Below are 11068 nucleotides of genomic sequence, written 5' to 3' on the forward strand. Positions count from 1 at the left end.
CTATGTTTGTAACAGGTTTTACGATGTTATCGGAATTGTGTCTATGCTGTGCTGCGGTAGTAACGCATTCGATTCAGCAGACACCGGATCTAGCAAAAAATGGTCATTCGGTCGTTCGGCGGTCAACGCAAAGTGAACAGTCTAGACAGTCGACAGGATCGTTGCAAATGTAGTTTTCTCAGTATATTTTGTATGCACTGGACGTAGGCGAGAATGTACATCAAGACGTCTCCATAGCCGCACGTCACCGCGCTGAACAATAACCCTGGTTATATCAGGAGTAAATAATCACAAATTGTGATTACATTAGGATTAATTGTGATTATATCAGGAGTAATTGCGATTTTATTAAGATTAATTGTGATTATATCAGGAGTAATTGTGATTTTATTAAGATTAATTGTGGTCACATTAGGAATATATAATCACATAAATTATTGTGGTTATATATCAGGAGCAATTTTGACTATATCAGGATTAATTGTGGGTATATCACGAGTAAATAATCAAAATTTTTTGATTATTTACTGCTGGTTATAATATGCGTCTACGCGCACGCATATACAAACGGTATATATACAGATCTCGAGAGTTCTCGATCTCTTGTATCGATTCTCATTCGAATGACGCGTGTATATGCAACGGCGACTTATCGTTCAGCGTATCGATGATCTAACGTCCAGCAATTGACCTCATAGTGACCTCTCGCACACTTCGCTCGAATGATGCGTGGATGTGTAACGGCGACAGCGGTGACGTAACGATGAACTAACCACGTAACGATGACGTAACGTCCAGCAACCGACCACGTATAGTGACCTCTCGCACACTTGACTGCCGGCGTTTAGTACTTTGTCTTACTACTTACTTACTTACTTACTTACTTACTTACTTCGTACTTAGTACTTACAGTCCGCGTATTCATGTGCCCACGAGCGCGCTTGAGCTCTTACACACTTCTTACAATTACATGACCGCTATATATATATATGCGCATTCACGTGTGTCATCGTGATGAAAGTGCTTGAAATCGCAGCGAGACGCCGCGCAAGCATGTTAAACGAGCAAAACGAAAGCGATCAGCATAATTGTTCATCGGGGACGCCTAATCTAAACGCAGCATGCTTGCGGAACTCCTGATGGAATTATGCTCTGCAGAAGAAGATAAATGTCCAAGAACAGAAAGACCGCTGTAGCAAAGAGCCAGTACGTTACGCCTATCGTATATCATGCACGCCTGCCGTATATCATGTACGCCTGTCGTGTATTGTATACGCGTCTATCGTATATTATGTACGGCTATCGTATATTATGTACGGCTAGCATATATTATGTACGTCTATCGTATATTATGCATGCCTAGCGTATATTGCATACCGTGTTGCCAGTAATCAGGATCATTAAACCAAGAAACGCTCACTTACGTTGCGCTATAATTCGTTAATGAAATGTCATTGCCAGGTTCCTGTAATGACCGAGACGATGTATAATCTCGTACGCGCTCTTCTTCGTAATAAGTCGCTTTACTATGTCAAATTATGAATATTATCTCACCGTATATTGTTCTATTTTTCTTATTTGTTCATTGTTTCGTGTTTACATATTCATACCACCCGGCGTAGATGGCCTTCGCTGTTATATTTAACCACCGTCTGACTGCTACGAACTATAGAAAACGCCTATCGCCACTAAAATGAACGACATACGATTCCCAGCGACTATTCTTTCGACGACTCGTGCGACTAGACGGCGATACAATATGGTGCGCAAAGCGTGATACGGGCGTCTGCTTTCAAGTCGGATTTCGTCGGAAACGTTGTCGCGTTTGAAACGCACCCGTCGCGTAACCGATATGGTCGCATTAGCGACGACGATGACGGAGACGAGGACGACGCTATTCTTGTCGCTTTTGAGCGTTTGACATTATACTTATAGCTGTCGTTCGCGCGGGTGAGGGGAGGGGATGTGAAGGGGGAAGGTTTTCGGAGAGGGAGATGGAGGGGAGGGAGGTGGAGGGAAGGGAAGGGGATGAGGGGGAGAGAGGAAGAGGGGAGGGAGGTTTTCGGAGATGGGTGTGGAGGAGAGAGAGGTGGAAGGGAGGGCGATAAAGAGGAGGGAGGTGGAGGGGAGGGGGACGAGAAAGAGAGATGGGGGGGGCCTCGTCGCATGCGCTGTCGAGACGATGACATTCGAGTCGTGCTTGGGGCGACGCGCGGCGTGCGACATTTAAAACGCGCTATCCCCGCCGCTAAGTAAACGACAGTTCGTCACGAGTTTTATCTCCCAGCGGGAATGGCCGACACACGCCGACACACGCCTCGATCACGAAGTGGAATTACCCTCGACAAATATATGTGTAGCTACAGAGCAGGACAAGCGTGCCGGTGGTGGACGTTTACCCAACGCCCGGCGCGCACACAAAGCCAAGTATATATACATATATATATATATATATATATATATGTATGTATATACGAAGATAGCCACGTCTACATATATATGAAGGGAGATAGCCGCAGCGCTGCGAGAGTAGTCGGCAAGCATTCTCGGGGCAGAATTTCCGTTATTTGATATGATACTGTGCTGCCGCCGCCGCCGTCGCGACGCGACTGGCACGTCTGGCTCGCGTCGGCGGAAAAACATACGTCGGCGTCGGCGTCGGCGGGACCATGACAAGCGCAAGGCGGTGTTAATTAGCAGCGCCCCCCACCAGGATGTAAAATGTTTTACGGTTTTGAGAAATTTGAATTGGAGCTCCGAAGAAGACGTACGAGTTCTCGCGTTGCTACGTCGTTATTTCTCTTTTAATTGTTTTTGCGGAAACTCGAGAATGCTGCGGCTTCGGTATAGAATTCATGTGCTCGTGCCCCAGCAGTATATCGAGTATTGTGCCTCTGAGATTCGCAATCTTGCGTTTTCGTGTTGTAAGAAAAAAACAGCGAAATTGCTGTATGAACGTAACGAGGCGTTTGCTCGATTGTTTCACTCGCGAATGAAATGTTCGCGTAAGATGTACAAGATGGACAGATGTGTAACTCCTGTCGATTCCTTTCTCGATATGAAACGACAACGGCACCGTTTTTTTATTATCTAAATACAACACGAACTGCACACGCAGTGAGTAGCATAGTCGATCTGAATGTCCGTTTTGCAGACACACCCGTTTTATGCGCAATTTCAGTTTTCGCGGCGTATACGTTATCGCGAGTGTCTGTGCGATAGCTCTCGTGTTTTCTGCCTAACAACGTACGTGGCAGCAAGGGATGGGAACTGCATGCAGTACATCTATCGCGTAATGCATTCATGGATCTACACGGCAGTGCATGACGTGTTACTTCAATCCGGCGCTTTAAATGTCATAGAGAGAGAGAGAGAGAGAGAGAGAGAAAGCGAAAAGAGAGAGGAGAGAGAGAGAGAGAGAGAGAGAGAGAGAGAAAGAGAGAGAGAAAGAGAGGAAAGATATATATATATATATATATATATTATAATTATTATATATATATATATATATATATATAATATTATTTATATAATTATTGTTGGGTTGTGAGAACGGAGGTTTGTGGGCACTAGAAAATCAATGATTCCCTGGACTGATATTGGTTTTTGATTGTTGAGGACAACAAATCTCATGTTGCCCGGAGCATCCGGCAAACAATTGCTTTACTATATGTAAAAGTAAGATTAAATTATACTATTACTAGGCCTGACTGGTGAGCGGTGGGACAAGAAGAAGAATGATAAAGACAAAAATGAGAAGAAAGACGAATTCCAATACTAATTTTAGTCTTTCTGTGATTTATAAGCGTGAATAGGAAATCAAACATTGCTTTAATAATTCAATAACCATTACCTGTTTTTCGTAGATGATAACAATCCGCAGAGATATTTTGAAAATGCGCGCAAGGACTTAAATATCTTGAATTTTCGCAGCATTTGTTTGTAATGCCAAATGCAAGTAAAATCCAGCCGCAGGGAAAAGACGTTTATTTCATTCAGTGTGGTTTAAATATCCAATATACTGTCCTCGTCTACTGGTTCATATCTTCTTTTAAAACAGACCGCGGTGGCCATTTTTGGCGGGGAAGCGATTATGCTAGGTGGCAGCACCGCTAAGCGGGCACGTGACATGCTGAGCACACATTACAATCTGGTATATTTTGGCAGGCATATAATATAAGGTATATATAATATATATATACCGATTTTATTTATATGTATATGCTATTTATTATCTATATGTATAGTATTTGGGTTTTGTTGGAAATTGTGTACGCGTGTAGATCTGTTACGCCTAAATATAATATGCAATAACGTTTATCTTTTGATTAATTATAATAACCGTTATTTGTTCTCTGCAATGCCATACTTGACATGTATTGACGGGAAAACATCGCGTGTGTGCGATGCGTGGTGTGAGCTTAGATAACACTGCACGCACGCAAGATCGACCTTATAGCAATGGTTATAGGGAGCACGCGTGTCTGCCTGTGCCAGCGTACCTGTCTGCCCGTGTCTGTGTGTATGAGTTTACTGTTTGCTCGTTTGGGTGAATAGGAGTGCACGCGTACGTATGGCGTGGATTGGTTGTAAAGGGATGCGTATGTGGGGGGATGTGTGTGTGTGTGTGTGTGTGTTGTGTGTGTGTGTGTGGTGTGTGTGTGTCTGGTGTGTGTGTGTGAGGTGTGTGTGTGGTGTGTGTGTGTGTGTGTGTGTGTGTGTGTGTGTGTGTGTGTGGTTGGCGCGCGCGTGTGTGTGTGTGTGCGAGCGCGCGCGCCGCGCGTGTGTGTGTGTGTGTGTGTTTAATTGCTAGTGCCGCGGTGATTATCAGGAAGCGCATAGGTGGAGGAAGGAGAGAGGGAGGAGGCTAGCTAGATAACGATAGCAAGCGTTAGGGTGAGCGAGAAAAGAGGTGTGTAAAAGATAATAGTTTTGTCCCTATATTTTGTATGCGTGCGAGGAGACAATGCTTCCGAGGGTTTAGATGCTAGCCAAAAGTACTTTCCCACAGGGCTTAAAAATTTCCAACAAGCTGTAACCGTCTATCAGAGAAGAAGGTTCGATTAATTACGTCTAACGTACACTGCAAGCGTTTGTCGCAAGAGAACAAAAATATTTGCTTTTCAACGAAAATCGGTGCGCGGCGGGGAAGCGAAACACAAACCATTTTGTCTGCAAACAGTTGTTGCGATCGAACGCGATAAATTTATAAATCACATATAAATGTTTTGTCTCAACGTCAGAACGTCGGCCGTATGCGTTAGGACGCACAAATTATAGATAGTTTCGCCTCACTCAACTGATCAATCAGCGTTCACTTGGTGATTACGTGACATTTAAAATTTCGCGCTACCTGTGGAACTGGCGTCGCAGATGCCGACTAAATAATACAAATATCAGCTGCGATGATCAAAAACAAAAGCAAAGACAGACGTTCTATTACAACAAAAATCTGCTATGTGTCTCAGATAATAATGCGTGAAGTGCTAGAGGTAAATAATTCATGTCAAAATGCATTCGAAATGCTACTGTCCGTGTGAATGAACATACGATACATTGAAAACTCGTCTGTCTAAAAGTCCGCGTGTATGCAAAGGCTCGAATCTGATGCACCTTTATGGAGTCATTGTAGTAACAAACTATTTCTAGTATCAATTAATTCATTGCTTTGTACTATATCGTCGTGATCAAAATCGCCTCATATTGAATATAAATTTTTAATATTTTTAAATGGTTGTATATATATTTTTAAGTGCATTTAGTTTGCTTGATGGTTGTTTGTGCATTTTCATTAGGTCAATTGTCCAGGGAGATATTCTGATGATAAATATCCTATCAGACATATAAGATTAATATTAATAATGATGATGATGACATTTGATAATAAGAACAAGATTATTATTATTAATATTAATAAATGTTTAGACTTCGATAATTGGCTGGCGCGGACTTGTGAAATATATTTATCACCGAAAAACTAATGTACTTGTTGATATCATGCCCTATACGGAAAAATCCATCACCACATGATCACCAAATGATCACCAATGATTCCAATGATTCCAAATTTCCCTGGTAATATTTATTGAGAATATAATACCCATGGCCATTACAATGAAGTAGCTTTGCTACCCGCAGTGATTATTTTACTTGAAAACCTGCTAAAAGTTATTAGAGTTGATTTGAGGGCAATAATTTTTGGAAGCTGCGAAGATTGATATAAATGAAATATAGCTAGCACGATCCACGAGGGAACAGGTGTGGTAACAGCAAATCCAATCATCTCAGCAGATAGAATGGTTACCCGTGAGCAAAAAACCCGGTAACAAAAAACACACGTTTGTCACGGCGGGCGTGGATCGATAATCAATTCGAGACGTAAGAAATCGAACGTGCGAAACGAGCTGGAATTGGCATGTGGGCACCTCTCCCCCGTATACGGCGCTCTGCGCATACAACAGAAATTACGCTAAATTTTGCACGTAGAGGCTGCGTGGCCCAAAAGTCTGAAATGTACGGCAAACACGCGAAAATCTCGAACGCCCATGCATGCCAAAGAAACTCCGTGCAGTTTCTCTCCGTAACAGGGGCGGCACTCGCGCGTGCCGCTCATAAATGCCATCGCCTATTTATTATTAAATTTCGCGTTAGTTACTTGAACTGAATACTGTACTATACCGTGTGTGAACGTCAGCCGGCACAACGAACATCATTATTACGCATTTCTTGCCGGTTAGTGTACTTGCAAATGATGTTGACAAAGAAAACGATGTTATGCGCGATGATTGCGTCTCGTTGAACCTCATATTGTAAAAATTTGAAGAAGTTTCTTCGTGGGCGGTTATCGATGATTTAAATTACGAAATTTATTAAACATCCACTCGTGTTTTTTTTATTGCCTGCGCAATTTCTTCCCTTTCTCCCTCCCTCTCTCACCCCGTCTCTATATCTATCTCTCGCTTCTCCCTCTCTTTCACTGTCTTACACACTCACTATTTTATCTATCTGTCTATTTATCTCTCTTTTTCTCGTCCCATCTCTCACTCTATCGCGTTCTTTCTCTCTGTCGATCTCTCTCTCTCTCTTTCTCGCTCGCTCTCTTCTCTCTCTCTCTCTCTCTCTCTCTCTCTGTCGCTTCTCCTCTCATTCTCCCCTTCCTTCTTTCTTTCTCTTTTTGCAGTGCGGTCATTGTCTCTCCTTACCTTTAATGCACTCACACGCACATTCACACGCACCTGCTTTCTTTGTAGCTTTATATTTTTCTGCGGAGCTGACAGGTTCCCAGTGACTAGCCTACCCTATACACGGCGCGAGGAAAACGTCGACGGTAAATGCAGCAATTTTCAAGTGAAAATTGACGCACGTGCGGCGGGGACTATATAGCGAGTCATCGTCAATACCATCGCTTTCTCGTTCGCGCGTTACGTCGCGTATTTTCGCAGGTCAGCCCAGTGTTTGAAATTCGCGACGTTTGCGGACAAGATGGATTTGCTGTCGTTACGTTCTGGTTAGGCGCTAAGGCGTCAGCGTCCCCCGTCTCACTCTCTAGCGCCTAATCGATCGTACGTGTATGCTGAGATCAATCGTCGACAATACTGTTTGATTACGGTCGTTAAGGCAGTGCAGAACGTTTGGTTGCTGTGACTTTAGCAGCATTTCCGTTACTATTACGCAGCCGAGAAATTATGAATGAAGTTAAACGTTTTTGCGTTAGACTGTTTGCACGTGACTTATGGCCGGATAATGGCGAAAACAAGTGCTTATGCTTACTCGGAGTTATTATTTTTTTGCTTTCTCTGATCGACAACCTTAATGCCACTTTATATGTTGGCACACATGAATACCCACTACAATTTTTATTACTGCACGTGGAAAGCTGCCGTGCGTAAATAATTTGTTGAAAATATATGGCACCAGCTGTTTGCATATGAAGTCATAACTCGCCGAAAGTATTTATTAATTAGCAGCAAAGGGAAAGGGTCGAATGCCACATAGGACTATATGTGATAAAAAGGTGTCAGCAAGATCGCCACTCGTGTTCGTGTGCCCGCGCATGAATTCTGCCGCCCATAGTCGGAATCTAATATTTAACACTTTCATCACGAGGAAATTTCTTCACCCGCTATTTGACGTCATTTTCCGCTGCTATTTTGCGTCCTATGCTGTCTTTTACGACTGGTTTACATGCGATCAGATGCCGAAGCGACATGTTTATGATTACGAGATAATTCCCTTAGGCATTCCGGGATATTGTTAGTTTTACAGAAAGCCTGACAATGTTTTCACGCGAATATTGCATAGGAAGGGTAATTACACGGACAAGTAGATGAATTCTGCGAGCATCCTCTATAAACGCTCGTCGATTATTACTCGCACGCATCTGCATCTCTCAGCGATTCGGAAACCTTGATTCTTCTTTGTGTTTATGACGTTACGATAGGAATTAAACGACAAGTGAACATATGGCGATGTCGGTGACCTGCGTCAATGTATAGTTGACATAATTTCAATATTCTCTATAGAGCTGGCGTTAAAACTACGTTAATCCGCGAGGGAACGAGAAAAATTGCATGTGGTTAATTGGGAAAATGACATCGAAATAATGAAATAACGAAAGAATGAAGAATAGAACGAAGGAAGAAAATGCTAGAAATAAAAGTATATATTAAAAATGAAACGAGGACAAAAGAAATTATAAAAGAATCAGAAAAGCCTAGAATAGGAAAGTAAAAAACTAGAATAAAATTACTTTAATAGGAAGAACACGGGAAGGGAAAAATAAAGATAGGAGCGAGATAGCGATAGACTAAAAGTTGACAACATTCAGTATGTCAATTATTCCATCGATGGCAATAATTCATTTATATATGTTCTAAAAAGAATATTGATAAGCAGATTTCCCAATGTTCTTTGTTCTGTCAGAGTTGCTGATACCCCTGCGAGTTAATAGTGCAGGGGCAAGAGCAAGCGAGTTAAGGAAAGGGACAGTGAAGAGAGAAAAGAGAACACGACAGAGAAGAGAGAAAGAGGGCGAAAGCGAGAGAGCAACGAGAGAGAGAGAGAGAGAGAGAGGAGAAAGAGAGAGAAAGAGAAAGAGAGCGCGAGAGAAATAAAGAGTGAGAGAGCGCGCGAGAAAGAGACAGAGAGAGATTCATGCACGCACGCACACACACGCACACGCGCGCCACGCACCACGCACGCACGCACGCACGCACACACATACACACACAACACACACACAACACACACACACACACACACAGAGAGAGAGAGAGAGAGAGAGAGAGAGAGAGAGAGAGAGAGAAGGCAGACAGACGGGACGGACGAATGTCGGACAGAAGGACGGGCGGAAAAGCAGCAAACAGAGAATCGTAGTGCATGCAAGCTAATTCCAAGCCTTGCACCAATACGAACTAGCTCGGTCGCGCCTGATTATATACAACATACAACACCACACGAAAACTCGCAGCATGCTCAGCACTCATCTGCTTACTGTCTGTAGTGTGACCACGTCCCGTGTCAGATGTGGAATCTCGGAGAGCGAGAGATCTTCGATCGACTCGGCGATGCTACACGGGCCACTGAGAACGTGCTGACAGCTTGGTGTTGCACTTGTGCCGGCGATGTGTTGCCTATATTATGCGCGGTGCGCGGCCGCCGCCGCCGCCGCCGCCACCCGCGCGTTATTGATGGCTTCACGCGTGGGCGCCGCACTGCTGACGCGCATGCGTGCATAGCGTAGCCCCTCGCTGGCTTCCCATCGTATCGTATGCTGTGACAGTGTCGTAGCCTACGCGCTGCTAGTGCTCAAGTGGCTGTTTATATCTCTGTGGAAGAAATGCGGTTGCGTGCGCGCTGCGCGTGTGTGTTGTGTGTGTGTGCGCGTGAGTGTGTGTGTGTGTGTGTGTGTGTGTGTGTGTGTGTTGTGGCGTATTGCGTGCGTGCGTGCCGTGTGTGTGTGTGTGTGTGTGTGGCTGTGTGTGTGTTGTGTGTGTGTGTTGTGCGTGCGTGCGTTGCGTGCCGTGTGCGTGCGTGAGTTGTGGTGTGTGTATATGCGTTGCGTGCGTGGCGTGCGTGGCGCCGTGTGTGTTTTGCGGGTGTTGTGGTGTGTTGTGTGTGTTGTGTACGTTTGGTTTTATGTGCACGCGTGCGTCACTGAACGCTTGGAGTGTATATATATATGAAGAGTTGTGGCAGCCTGTTTGTGATTACGAATTTAACGTATTAGGGTATACGCAGTGTGTTTCTATTTTCATTTTTAGATGTTCTCCATGCCGTCTACGTTAAGTGCCGCCACTGGATTTGACTTAATGACATGACTAAATTGTAAACTCATTTCACCAAATACGAAATATTATTAAAAATAAAAATAAACAATAAAATGTCATGTAATCCCCCAATTTCACGTATCTCTTCCCCCTCTTCTCTTCTTCTTCTCTCTCTCTCTCTCTTCTCTCTCTCTCTCTCTCTCTCTCTTTCTCCTGTCTTCCTTGCTCCCTTTCTGTTGCGTGGGACTAGTGGCACTAGACTCACGCGTCTGTGTAATGTATTACTTACTGCGCTCCCTGTGCAAATATAAATGTCCGCTGACTCGCCGCTAGAATAATAAGAGCTTTCTGTAGAACTCGCTGTCTCCCTCGCTCAAATCGAACCGCGCTCTCTCTCTCTCTCTCTCTCTCTCTCTCTCTCTCTCTCTCTCGCGCGCGCCCTCTCTCTCTCTCTCTCTCTCCCTCTCTTTCTCTCTCTCTCTTCCTCTTGCTCGCTGTCCATTTCTCTATATCTCTCTATCTGTCTTTCGTCCCTCTGCCTCTCTATCTCTCTCTCGCGCTCTCTCCCTCCCTCTCTCGCTCTCTCTCTCTCTCCTCTCTCTCTGTCTGTATCTCTGTCTTTCCTGCTCTGGATACTTTTCTTTGTTGTCACCAATTCTGGTTTCTCACTCTCGCAGGTACGTAACAGAAATTGGTAAGCATTGTCAATGCTAAAGTATTGCAGCGCATAAATGTAGTTTTACCTTAGTGTTAACTCTTTTATAGAACGCATCATATACTAATACATTAGATTCTAACTA

General features: G+C 43.9%; 1 protein-coding gene across 2 annotated transcripts in view; it reads right to left on the minus strand.

Moving 5' to 3' along the window:
• The window catches only part of LOC106818553 (omega-agatoxin-Aa4b-like), a 62390-nt gene extending 52820 nt beyond the window's left edge, over positions 1-9570 (minus strand). The window contains exon 1 of one of the 2 annotated variants that reach the window (XM_014823343.1): positions 9496-9570. The gene's annotated coding sequence lies outside the window, so the exon portion shown is untranslated. Of the gene's footprint in view, positions 1-9492 lie in introns of both variants that reach the window. The other variant, XM_014823281.1, reaches the window with a different exon arrangement.
• Positions 9571-11068: the final 1498 nt, after the last annotated feature.

This window comes from Priapulus caudatus, unplaced genomic scaffold (assembly GCF_000485595.1).
Source record: "Priapulus caudatus unplaced genomic scaffold, Priapulus_caudatus-5.0.1 Scaffold2, whole genome shotgun sequence".
In the NCBI taxonomy this organism is placed as follows: domain Eukaryota; kingdom Metazoa; phylum Priapulida; class Priapulimorpha; order Priapulimorphida; family Priapulidae; genus Priapulus; species Priapulus caudatus.